At 42.1% G+C, this 13,884-nt stretch overlaps 1 pseudogene; it reads left to right on the top strand.

Moving 5' to 3' along the window:
- The window catches only part of LOC149260364 (indole-3-acetate O-methyltransferase 1-like), a 41,029-nt pseudogene extending 28,476 nt beyond the window's left edge, over positions 1-12,553 (top strand).
- The last annotated feature ends 1,331 nt before the right edge of the window (positions 12,554-13,884 follow it).

Genomic DNA, 13,884 nt, shown 5'->3' with positions numbered 1-13,884 from the left:
CAACCCAACCTAGAAGAGGATGAGCTTTTGGGAGAGCTCAAGCAGTTGTGTGTGAAAATACCACTTCTCCAAGCCATCAAGGATGTGCCTATATAAAACAAACTGGTTAAGGAAAAGTGTTTTAAACACCCAGGCAGGCAAAAGAGAGATGCTTCAACCATCAATGTCTTAGGACAACTGTCTGACCTTATGTTAGGGCAAGTCATCTGCCCAAAGTACCTAGATCCTGGGAGTCCTGTAGTAGATGTCCACATCAATGGCACCATCATACCTCACACCTTGATTGATCTGGGGGCTGCCATTAATGTGATGACCAGGGATACCATGCTCAAACTCAATCTTCAGGGTTCCTTGAGGAAGACCTCGACAGTACTGCAACTAGCAGATCGCTCCACTGTGACTCCTGAAGGGATTGTGGAGGATGTCTTGGTCTCTATCGACTCTTGGGAATACCCTGCAGATTTCCTGGTTCTACAACCGAAGGAAAAGCTTACTGGATATCCTCTCATTTTGGGAAGGCCTTGGTTAGCCACTGCAGATGCTTACATCAGTTGCCGTGCAGGAAACATGACCATCAAAAACGGTCCTATGTCCAAGCAACTAGTCCTATATCCTCCTGCCCAACCCTCCTTAGAGCATGACTTACCACTGTGGTTGGAGGAAGGAGAAGAGGATGAGGTGTACTCAACACCTTTGTGCACCCTAGATACCACTAGAAGAGACCCCCCAACCGAGGATGACTTGATTGAGACTTTGATCCAGAATCCACCTTCCAGTGCACTATCCTTAGAGAAATTGGTGGAGGACGCCCAAGCCAGCACCTTAGTGGATCTTTGTACCACCAACCCTGTTACTCCCAGAGTCAAGAATATGGAGTTCGGCCCTGAGAGATCGTTAAAAATCAGCTCCTCCCTATCTCCTTCCCAGGAAAAGGAGCTGTGTAGCCTGTTGGCCACTCACCTAGATGCTTTTGCTTAGAGCTATAAGGAGATGAAAGGAGTCCATCCCTCGGTCTGTACCCATCATATATACATCAAGGAGGATTGTAAACCAGTTAGGCAACCTCAGAGGAGAATGAATCCAGCCCTTAAGGACATTGTTAAGGAAGAATTGCAAAAACTGTTGGATGCCAGATTCATTTACCCCATCTCAGATAGTGAATGGGTGTCCCCTCTGGTGTTGGTTTCCAAGAAAAATGGGAAGTGGAGAATCTATGTGGACTATCGAGAACTGAACAAAGCTACCAAGAAAGACCATTTCCCTCTACCTTTCATAGATCAAGTGTTGGATGGACTGGTAGGAAAGAAGTTCTTCTCTTTCCTGGATGGGTTTAGCGGGTACAACCAAATCCAAATCAGCCCAGAAGACCAAGATAAGACCACCTTCACTTGTCCTTAGGTTACCTTTGCCTACCGAGTCCTTCCCTTTGGGCTATGCAATGCTCCTGCTACCTTCCAGAGAGCTGTCTTGAGCATCTTCTCGGAGTTCGTCCATGATGCGGTGGAAATCTATATGGATGACTTCACTCCTTATGGGTCCAACTTCCAGGAAGCATTGTCCAATCTGGGAAAGGTCCTAACCAATTGCATTGAGATGAACCTGTCCCTTAGTCCTGAAAAATGTGAATTCCTGATGACTGAAGGGACTGTGCTAGGCCATACCATTTCTTGCCAAGGGTTACAAGTGGATCCTAACAAAATTGCTCTCATCAAGAAGGTTCCACCTCCCCAAAAGGTAAGGGATGTCCGGAGTTTCTTGGGATTAGCAGGGTATTATGGGAGATTCATTAAAGACTTCAGCAAGCTAGCCTCCCCACTGTTTGGTCTGTTGGCAAAAGATGTGGAGTTTAAATGGACTGACGACTGTCAGAGGGCTTTGAATGAATTAAAGGACAAGTTGGTGTCAGCCCCAATCTTGAGAGGCCCAAACTGGGCCCTACCTTTCCACATCCACACTGATGCCTCAAACAAAGCCATCGGGGCAACTTTAGGACAAGTTGAACAGAAACTTCCATATGCCATTTACTTTGTTAGAAAAAACTTGTCCAAAGCCGAGCTGAATTACACTGTAACCGAGAAAGAGTTCTTGGTTGTGGTCCATGCACTGAACAAGTTCCGTCATTATATTACTGGCTATCAAACCTTTGTACATACGGATCATGCTGCAATTAGATATTTAATGAATAAACCAGATGTGAATGCTCGTATTATTAGATGGTTACTTTTGTTGCAGAAGTTTGACTTGACCATTGTTGACAAACCAGGTAAAGAAAATGTTGTTGCTGACTTTTTATCTAGATTGGATTTGTCTGCAGATGAGGATGGAACACTGGATGACCAGATGCCCGATGAACATCTGTTTGCTATCTCAGTACTCTCTCCATGGTTTGTTGATATAGCAAACTACCTTGTTTCAGCACAGTTCCCTCTGCACCTATCTTCAAGAGAGAAGAGCAGAATCATCAGAAAAAGTGCCTAATTTACTTGGATCGGGGGCAATCTGTTCAAGCTTGGCCCTGATCAAATCTTAAGGCGTTGTGTAAGGGAGGAGGAAGTCTTTGATATCCTCCTCACCTGTCATGATGGGCCTTGTGGAGGACATTTTGCAGCAAAGAGGACTGCCTTCAAAATCCTGCAGGCAGGCTACTATTGGCCCACACTTCATGAAGATGTCAGAAGATATATCAGCCAATGTGATCTATGCCAAAGAATGGGGAAACCGACTCCAAGGGATGAGATGCCTCTCCAACCTCAAGTGACTCTTGAGCCATTTGAGAAGTGGGGTATGGATTTTGTGGGTCCAATCAACCCTCCTTCGAGGCAAAGGTCTTACATCATTGTGTGCACTGACTACCTGACAAAGTGGGCAGAGACTAAAGCAATCAAGGCAGCAATAGAAGAGAAGGTGGCCGAGTTCTTAAGAGAAAACATCTTCTACAAATTCAGCTACCCAAGAGAGCTGGTCACCGATCAAGGGAGCCAGTTCACATCCAACTTGATTAAAGACCTGCTAGCTCACCACAAGATCAAGCATAGGACTTCCACCCCCTATCATCCACAGGCAAATGGGCAAGTGGAAGTCACCAACAGAGCATTGGAAGGGATTTTGACTAAGGTGGTGAGCAGCAGTAGGAAAGATTGGACAGATCGCCTGGTTGAGGCCACATGGGCTTACAACACCACCTGGAAGACCACTACCGGCTTCACACCTTATGAGCTCGTCTATGGGAAGAAAGCTTTGCTGTCCATTGAGTTCGAGTACAACACTTTGAGGATGGAAACTCAGCTAGATCTAGATCTCAGCCATGCACAACAAGAAAGGTTATTGCAACTGAATGGACTGGACGAGCACCGGATGCAGGCCCTCCTTCACTCAGAAGTGGTTCAACTTTAGAGAAAGGTGTGGCATGACCAACATCTCCATGAAAAGCAATTCCAGCCGGGAGATTGGGTCTTGTTGTATGACTCCAGATACAAAGATTTCAAGGGGAAGCTGAGAACCAGATGGCTAGGACCATATGCAGTGAAAAAATGCCATGACAATGGATCTGTTCTTATTCGAACCATTGATGACGAAGCCATCCCCATGCTTGTCAATGGGCATCGCTTGAAGATCTACAGGAAGCCTCTCTCAAGACAATAGTTCATCAAAACTATGGAGAAATCAGTGATGGTCATAGAGAAGGGTTCTGCCTCTGCTTTGGGCATACCCTGAAAGATTTTAAAAAAAGAAAAAAAGAAAAAAATAATAAAGATCCTTGGGTGAAAACCTTTCTGAGGCTCCCAAGGCAGGTGGTAGGGGTGAAAACCTCATTGAGGCACCCCTATTGTCTTTCAAAAAAAAAAAGAGATTTGAAAAGATCCTTGAGTGAAAACCTCTCTGAGGCGCTTAAGGCAGATCGCAAGGGTGAAAACCTCATTGAGGCGCCCCTGTTATCTTTCAAAAAAAAAAAAAAAAAAAGAGGAAAAAAGAAAAAAACAATAAGCAAAAAGATAGGGACAGCAAGTTTATAATGTAAAAATGCATGCAAGTTGCAGGTGTTCTATGAAGGTGAGGAGGACTCTTAATGCAAAGCCAAAGATCCTTATCATGCTGCCAGGGGACGTCACCAGCACCTCCTCCAAGAATATTCAGTTCCTCCAAGGTATGTGCACAATGTCATCATGGCCGAGTCTTCTATAGGAAGATGCAGACTTTCTACAAGAAGATGCAGACTTTCTACAGGAAGGTGCAGACTTTTCTACAGGAAACACAACTTTTCTACAGGAAAGTTCTGTATTTCTACAGGAAGCCTCTTGTAGAAGTTCGGGAAGGGCCAGAATTCATTTCATGAGGAGATCTAACGACCAAGGGTCGGTTTGGACGCATGCAAGCTACTGTTGTCACCCTTATACATTGCTGTCACCTCTTTCTACCGTCCCTGTCGACATGCAACCAAGTTACCTGCACCATCAAAGTAGATCAGTGAGTTATCAAGAGAAAAGCAATTTTTTCAATAAAAAAAATGCTGAGATGTCATACCATATTCATCCCAGCCATCCATGAGCTCTGTGAGCGTGATCGCGGGGCCACTGCCTTCGTCGTGCTGCATGCACCCGAGGAGGAAGAAACTATTACAGGACATCCTGTAGGAGTCCCGTAATAGTTAAGACCCGCTGGAGTGCACACCATATACAAGGAAAACGCGGGCGCATGCAGCTGAAGCATCCGATCCAGTGTCAGCGACCTGGGAATACGAACCTCCGGGCCTGCGCAAATCCACCAGCAGCAAATAAATCCACTCATCGTCGTCCAAAAGCCTGAACAATCGTGTTGCGCCCGCGCAGGTAAGTGTCTCGACCCTTTCTTCCGACGAATTGCATGAATTTTACTTTGAAAATGTTTGCAAAGTGTGAAATGGATGGGTTGAGCGGTTGTATGGTCATTTGATTGGCCATGTCGACCAGTCAGCTAGTCGAGCTGGATGTGTGAATGGTGACCGTGGAAAAAAATGGGCAGTGGGCACGTGAGAACCGTCCACTCGGGGAGAAACGAATTCTAACGAGAATGGCTGCGGCGGATCTACGGGAATGATGCGGCAGTAAGTAAACTTGCAGAAGAATGATGGTGTGACATCGCCCAACGGTCCGGCAGGGACAGCTCACCCCCGCGCCACGGATTCCGCCGATTCAAATCTAATCGGCTAGATTATCAACCTCATGCATTTATCATTCACCATTTGCGACTCGAGTAATCATCCAGATCCCTCTGTAGTTCGATACTCCGAGTCTTTGGCCATCAGAACGCCTGTGAAGCTACAGCAAGAGCGCAGACCCACTGCAGTATCCCCCGGAAATCGCGCGCTGCTCCTACAGGAAAGCTGCTCCTACAGGAAAGCTGTTTCTACAGGAAGTCAGGTTCCTCACGTCAAAAGGTGGCGGATTAAAAAGGTAAGCCTGAACTCTCCATGCAATTGGTTTTTGAAGGTGGCAGAATCGTCGTCTACAGTCTGGTCGAAGAAAAATTGTTGCAATTGTTGTCTGCCGTGCATGAACTGTCGTCCTACAGGATGTCAGTATAATTAGCTGTGTTAAAGGTTTGCAGGGGGTAAGCTTTGTGAATTATGTGCATGACAGAGGCGTAATCCTACGCTCTGTCCCAGTAGACCGAATTTCTTTCCCATTTGCCACCTCCAGCTAACACAGCAGTTTTTTTCACAATGCCAGGTGGGTTCATCAGAAGGGAGCCCACTGATTCAACAAAGTTAAGAGAAAATCCTGAGGTGGTGGAGCTCTTCACACGAGCACAATGGATATCCTTCTGTGACAAATTGCAGGGCTATGATGATGAAGTGGCAGAAGATTTTTTGCAAGCTCTGAGGCCGAAATCTAAAACGTTGGCCACCGTTACCTTCAGGGGTCTGAGCCTCAAACTCACCCCACAATTCATCAGCCGAGTTACGTAGCTCCCAATGGGATTACCATGGGATAAAGAAGAAAGGAAACTGAGCCAACAAGCTAAGAAAGAATTCTTTCCACCAGAGGAGGAATTCTCAGAAGACAAAAATGGGGTTCGTAGAACTAGTTTATTGCCACCATGGAATGAAGTGAGCCTGCAAATTATGAAGTACATCACCTGCGAAGGCCGTTTTAGCATTGTCTACGGGTACCACTTTCGGTTACTCAATGAATTACGGCACCAGATGGAGATACCTATAGAAAACAAACTCAGTCTCCCTTACTTTCTACTACAGTCTCTGATTGAGTGTGCAACCAAGCTGAAAGAAGGCATACCAGACCAAGTAGCCCACCATGGATTGATCAAACTCCTCATGGAGGATGCACTCCACACGTTCAAGGTTCCCCTCTCATGGGAAGACTTCAGGAATTTGAAAAAGGATGGGGACATAAAGATGCTAACTGAAGAGCTCGGTTCTTCTAGCAGTGAGGAGAAAGAGTCAGTGGCCGCAGTAAAGAAAGAAAAAGGCCAAAAGACCCCGACCACAGAGCAGAAGAAAAAGCAAGAGAAGAAACAAGAGAAAAAGGATGACAAGGAGAAAGATGACACACCCATCTTGACAGCAAGAGAGAAAAGGTTGCAAGGCAGAGTGGACAAGGCTGAGAGGGTCCACATCAGCAAGAGTACCTCGACAGCGACCGCAACTAAGTCAAAAAGCAAAACTCATGCAGCAAAGCAACCTAAGGCGGCAACACCTGTTTCTACAGGAAAGCCGAAATCGGCTTCTACAGGAAGCCCGAAAATTATTGAAAAAGGGTCTTCCACAGGAAGCCCGAAAAGTACTAAAACAGGGTCTTCTACAGGAAGCCCAAAATTGACTAAAACAGGGTCTTCTATAGGAAGCCCTGAAAAAGTGAAACCCAAGGAGAAGAAAGCTGATATTCGTGAAAGGGAGGCAGGAGTTGTGATGGCCGGCCTCAGCACACCTCCTAAGCCAAAGGAGAAGAGAAAGAGGGAGACCCCTCTATACTTTAAAGCTCGAAGAAGTGTGAGGATAAAGACGGGCAAGCCACAGCCTCCGTCCAGCAGCCCGATCATCATTGAAGATGCCCCTACTTCACCCAAGGAAAGGTCCCCCTCGAGGATATCAGTCACCTATGAGAGGGGAAGCTCGAAGAAAACTACGTGGCAGGAAAGAATAGACCAATTGATTGAAAAAGCTTGGCTACAGGATGCTGAAAATGCTCTACAGGATACCTTAGCCAGGCTTAAAGAAACTGAGAGAATGGAAGAAGAGCCCTTATCACCACCAAGGGAGGGTGAAGTAGAGCCACCAAAGGACGTGGAGGAAGAGCATATACCAGAGCCTAGCCCTTAGCCAAGTCTGAGTTCCTATTACAACTTTTTAGAGGCTGGCAAAATCATACCTCAGAAATTTACTGTGCCACTGTTTTTTGCATTAGAGGAAGAAAGAGTCCGTACACACACGTGGATGAAAATAGCAAAGTCAAAGGGTGTGGCGGACATAGGTCCCTTATAGGAGCAGCTCAAGGAGGCTAGAAGTGAATTGTCCATGGCCAAACACGTGGCAAATTGCCAACGTGTGTTTCTACAGGAAGAAAACCAGAAACTGAGATTGCAGCTACAGGAGCTGCGGGCAGGGACAGGTACATCCTCCAAGGACACCACAGAGGAACAGCAAGGCAAAGAGGAACTGAACACCGGTCTTGGAGAGCCAACCACACTTCTACAGGAAGCAGAATAGCAAGCACAAATTGAGGTGCAAGCTCTCAGAGAACAGCTGCAGCAGAAAGATGCACAATTGGCCTGCATGGCCAACTGGGCCATGGATGCTATCCAATGCAGACAGCCTGCCAAATCCTATGGCTTGTACTTGAAAGACCAATGGCTGCAATTCCAGATCAATACCTTGGCGCAAAGAGGTATCTCTCAGCTCCAAGGCCCACAACAATTCACTGAAGTTTGCAGTACTAGCTCATCAGAGGATAGGGCCAAATTAGCGGAGTTCTACCTCCACAATCTGGCCCTGCCTAATGAAGTTTCATGGGATCCCAATACGGCCTTGAGAGATATGTAATTATTGGCATTTGCCTCATGGCTGAACCATGAGGACAAAAGAGCAGCAGAAGCCAAGGCAATTATGAACCGGGAGCTGAACGAACCATTACTCATCAGACCAGAACCAGGGGATCCAGTTGCACTAATCTCGGCACACCAACATTTGTCATCTGACCCTCAAGCTTCATTAAGTTATATGGATAAACAGGCCCAAGCCATAGCTCATTTTGAGGACATGGAGAGACTATTAGGAGACAACGTTGTCCAAGCATGCACACGCAGATGGAATACATTGGCACACAGTCTGAAAATACGAGAGTATCATACCCCAACTCGGATGAGGGAAGCTCTGGTAAGGGTAGCCCTCTATAAGAAATCCATGCAAAACCTCCAGGCCAGCTGGATTGGCCTTAAACTCAGCCCACCACTGCTGCTAGGATTGATGGAAGGCAGCACAGAGACAAATGATAATGAACAATGGGAAGAGGTAGACAGAAGGGCTGGGTTTCATATCAGCAAAGAGGACACTACTACAGAGGCTTGGGATGTAAGGGTAGCAGTAAATGCAATGAATGATGAAGAGTTGGACTAGTTGCTAAAGGATGAGCAAATATTTTAGCTGGGGGGTGATGATGAGCCCCAAATTTTGGTAACAATTTGGGCTCATTTGGCCTACTTACCTTGCTCAACCCTTCATATTTTTATCACTTATGCATCATTTCTTAGTATATTCGTGTTATTTATAGGAAGAAGGGCAGTCATTATGCCTACGTAGCTAATACATGATGATTTCAGGTTTTTTGGCATTAAATGGAGCAAAGACCACGCAAATGGAGACAAGGAGACAACCAAGGTAGCATTGCGGGTTTATAGGGAGGTTGTCGATAGTCTTGAATGACTTCCCTTGTGATCTCCACCCCAACTCCGAGCTCCAACAGCTATCACCACCGAGCTAGAAGGCAGCCAACGGATTCTAAAGGAACAGCAGTTCACTTTCAGTTGGACAGCCAAGCTCCACTAATTGAGGAGGCCAGCTTGGCCCTCAGCATGTATAAATGTTAAGGCTGTTGCCTTCGATGAGACTCTTGAACTTTTGTTATAGATCTTGGATTACGAGCTGTAGCTCTGTTTTTGCTCTTTGTAAGCCAATTTTGGCATGTTGTTAGACTCATGATTATGATATTTTAATAAAGGAAGTCAGATTTGGATTCAATTCTGAGTTCTTAGGGGAGCTATAGCTCTCAGGTTAGGGTCCAACCTGAGAGCAATAGACCTCCTTTCTTTTGTATTGTTACTTGTTTTTTTTCCATTGCATTTCTTTCCTTTACTTGCACTTGAAAAATACAGTTTGCTGAGTTGACTATTTCGGTTTGGTTATGTAGGTTAGTTTCATGAATACAGTTGTTTCAGTCGTTCAGAATTAGCATAGGGAGACTGAAGTTGCTTTGAGTTCAAAAAGGTTGAATGCATGCTCACTTTCACCTCTGTTTGGGGACCACAAGTGTAGACCGTGCCAACTGCCAAAAAAACACTGTTTTAACATATGCATGCAAGTATTGTTGTAATGTTTTCGATTGAAGAGTTGTCCATGCGATTTTATCTTGAGTAATGACTCTTTGGTTCAGTATCATGCACGAATTCCTTTCAGCTTACATTGCTGTTCTTTGATTCCTAATAAAACAGTTAAAATAGGTTGGTGAACTTTCGTTTACATGGAAGATAAAGGTGATTTGTTTCATTTACACTGCGCAGCACCACTTCATCGTGTTCTTATCTTTCTGAACCATGCCTAAGCCACCTACTCATCCTCTGTTCAGCTCATTTTCCTTCCAACTCTTCTATTATCCACGTTGCTCAATCTTTTTGACCTTCCATTGCCCCTACCCTTCTATCGACCAACCAGCTCTATCCACTCTCTCTCCACCTCACCTCTCTATCCATAGGCCATCTCAAGCTCCTCTTTCATCATACCCATCCATCCATACAGTTCCTTCACTCCTCCATTACCCAAAACTACGACTGTAGGACATCCTGTAGAAGTTAGCAGACTTCCTGTAGAAATCCTGAGTTTCCTGTAGGATCCCCTGCAGACATCCTATAGAAGCCTGCAAACACGGTTGCCGAGCACTTGAACGTTGTGGACTTCTGTGGAATCATGTGAGGGATCCCCTGGAACCTCTTAGAGTCCTCCTGACCTTTCCCAAGCCTTCCTTCCCTTCAACTACCCCTGCACAGTCAAGACCTAGTAAGAAGCACAATCACAATAACTCCACCCACTTGAGCAAAAATACAAAAATGCATTCTCTTCAATGAAAGTAGTTCAAATTCATGCATCTCATCTCACTAGAAGTAATGGCATCATTTCTAGAAGTTTGCACTCCCACCATTGCATCATTGAGATTAAACTAGTTAGATTAGGGTTTACTAGGGTTTCCCTGTTTGGTTGGCTTTCAGTTCATTCTTGCAAAGTAGGTTAATTTCCTTTAAGATAGCCTTCGTTCATCATTTAGAAAGCTTCTTCTGAGAACATATAGAAGTTGGCTTGAGCCCTAGCAGACTTGTGCCAGCTGACCAAGTGACAGCTGCGACAAGAGCTAGTACTTGTGCATACAGCACCGTCGCTTCCAAGTTTGTTACGAACTACCGGGTTGATAAAATTAGAGATAGGAAGCTCCAGGAGTTGTAGCATTATTGCTACAATACTGGAGCCCACCACAGAGCGTAGAGTTGGGACTCCCCAGTCCTCTATTGAGGCAGGAGGCAGAGCAGTTCTAGGTCCTTCCGCGGGAGAATGGATCAACAACTTGGCACTGGGAGTAGTGTAGGTGGCTAGTCTCCAAGCCAGCCGTCAGATCGCCTCACCTGCTTTGTAACCGTTGATTCATGATGGATCTCGAGAGTGGTAGCTGGGTCTGCCACGCCACGTACCCACAGTGGGACAGAAGAGTTAAATGCTCGATTAATGTCAACCAATATCAAGGACTAACAAAAAATATAAGAACCATAGCATTGTTATTGCATACCACCCGGAATATTACATGAATCATTAGGAAGAGAACGTGTCATTCGCCAACAAGATTGAGTCATAGACAACCATGTGGGAACCCTTGCAGTCCTGTTTAACAAGCTGGATGGTGGTACAGCTACAGGACTAGAATTATGTAAGTGTTTAAATGAGCCGGCATGTGAACTTACATGGTAGGATAGGGCTTGTAGATCTGTCAACTGTATAATACATAATACAAGCTCGGTTATGTTGGTAACTTCGTATATCTGTAATCTTTATACTTTAGGGAAAAAAAAATTCGCAGCGGGGTATGTGACATAATTAGGTACGTGCAAAATGTGATTTTATTTCCTTAGAATTGGGGTAAGAGACACATGACCCGACCAAATTTATTCACGTGATTAATGATGGCATACTAATGGAATTCAATTTCAGGTTCCTGCTAGCGTTGAGGACACAAATTGTGTTGATTGGAACGATAGTCATGTCAATATATCCAGCGATACAGTGGGCAATGCGTATCTCAACCAATTCAGACAAGACTTCGCATCATTTTTAGAAGCCCGAGCATAGGAAATTGTTCCCGGAGGATGTATGTTCATAGCGTTCCTGGCTCGTAATTCTGGCGACATAAAGCAACAAAGCGGGTTAGGAGCTTATGCTCGTCACCTGGAAGTAGCATTTGATGAGCTGGTGAATGAGGTAAAATTATAGATAAGTTGATATGATTTTTGGATTCAAGTTTTGATTCATCATGAATTAAACAAAGTCTTCAAGTAAAAATTACATGGGAGAATTTTTTTTGGCAGAAACTTTTAGAACCAAATGGTTCATCATCAAAATTAAAATTACATTTTTGAAATATTAAATTTATTTAGCCATTAGAGTTGAGTTGCAAAATTATTATAGATTGATGTATTTAAAAGCTAAGCAAAGTTATTTTATTTTAGATCATTAATATGATATTTAAATTTGAATAGAGAAAATAATAAATTTAATTTTCTATCTTTTATTTAAGTAAAAAAATAACAAATTTAAATTTAAAAAATAACAACTATTTTTCCCAACCATCTAAATTAAGCTCAATTAATTTTTATATTTAAATATATTTGTTTGATTTTGACTAACCGAGTTTGATTGAAGAGAAGAAACTAGATTCCTTTAACCTTCCTTTCTATTGTGCAAATGTGGAGGAGCTGATTGAAGAGAAGAAACTGGATTCCTTTTAACCTTCCTTTCTACTGTGCAAGTGTGGAGGAGCTGCAGAGCATCGTGGAGGGGGAGCAGTCCTTCGAAATAGAGAACATGAGGCTTCTCACTGATTTTCCTGCACATCCATTGTGGGAGGTTAGAGAAGGGGAAGAGAAGAGGTTTGGGAGAATAGTAGGTAACTTTTACAGAGCCTTGTTTGAGAATATTGTGGGAACTCACTTGGGGTTGGATGAGCATCTCGTTGATGAAATTTTCAAAAGAGCTGGTTGTTACCATTCTCATTCGCAAAAGAGCTTGATTTCTTTATTCACTCTTTAGGTTATCTTGCATGCAGGCTGTATAATAAGGGTAAATTAAAAAAACCATGAGTTTTGGTTTGATATTTTCAAGAATGTAAGGTGAACAATATTATTATTTTATTATAACGAATTTTCCTTATGTGTATTTCTACTGTTTGAGTTTCTTTCACATTAAGAAATATTAATGATAAAAGGTTAATGATTTTTCAGTTTCAGAAATGTTAAGGATAGAAGGTGCTTCTATTTATTTATATATATATATATATATATATATATATATATATATATATATTAATATAGTTTAAAAATTATATTTATAGTAAATTATTCTTTATAAGTATATTTATTAAAAATTATTATATATTTTAATTTTGATAATGTGAAATGTAATTGTTTTGATATTTATTCGTCATTAAATTATATGATTATAGATGAAAAGTTAATATTTTATAATCTAATTTTATAAGTTTATATAATTATAAATAAGAAGATAATATTTTATATTCTAATTTATTTTTTACTTAATTTTGTTTAAAATATAGTTGGAATTTGTTGAATCATAAATACTATTTAATTTGCATAATATAAGGTTTTAGTTGATTTTTGAGAGTGTTGAATCTATTTATACATTTAAAAAAAAATATATTCCAAATAACAACAAATCGTAATCTTATTGGAAATTATATCATCATATTTTAACTAAAAAAAATAGGCTTTGTATAGTCTTGGTTGACTATAGTTTAACATTATGACCATTGTTTTCATTTTTTAATTATAAATGAATATGGTACCATGTTCAGAATGGGTACATTGTTGACCATGGTTGACCTTGCATGACTACTATGGTCTATTGTAGGTGACTATAGGTGAATGTGGTTAACTACAATTGTCAATGTTTAACTATAAATGAAGATGGTTGACCATGGTTATCAATGATAATTATTTGTTCATTGTTATCAATTATGAATAATAGATTAATATGGTTGACCATGGTTTACCATTGTTGCGCTGGTTGACAATGTTTGAATGTTGTTGAGATTTTATAACCATTTTTTAGCTAGTTTGACCATAATTTACTATCGTAAAGCATGTTTGATAATTATTTAAATAGTTTAACCAAAATTATATTTAATACTACACTAAATTCATATAAACATCAAAACAAATTACATGTAGAAATTAATTATATTATTCCATAAATTGTAAATGTTATTCAAACACACATTGTTTTCCATACATATATATATATATAAACCATGTCTTTGCACTTCTTATGATAATTGAGAATTGGGTGTCTACGTAAAATGAATATACACTTTCCATGATTTCAAATCACCATTATATTAATTT

The sequence above is a fragment of the Pinus tabuliformis genome, chromosome 6, assembly GCF_031772625.1.
Source record: "Pinus tabuliformis cultivar Carrire ecotype Pingquan chromosome 6, CPIR1, whole genome shotgun sequence".
Lineage (NCBI taxonomy): Eukaryota > Viridiplantae > Streptophyta > Pinopsida > Pinales > Pinaceae > Pinus > Pinus tabuliformis.
This window is presented reverse-complemented; position numbering and strand designations above follow the sequence as displayed.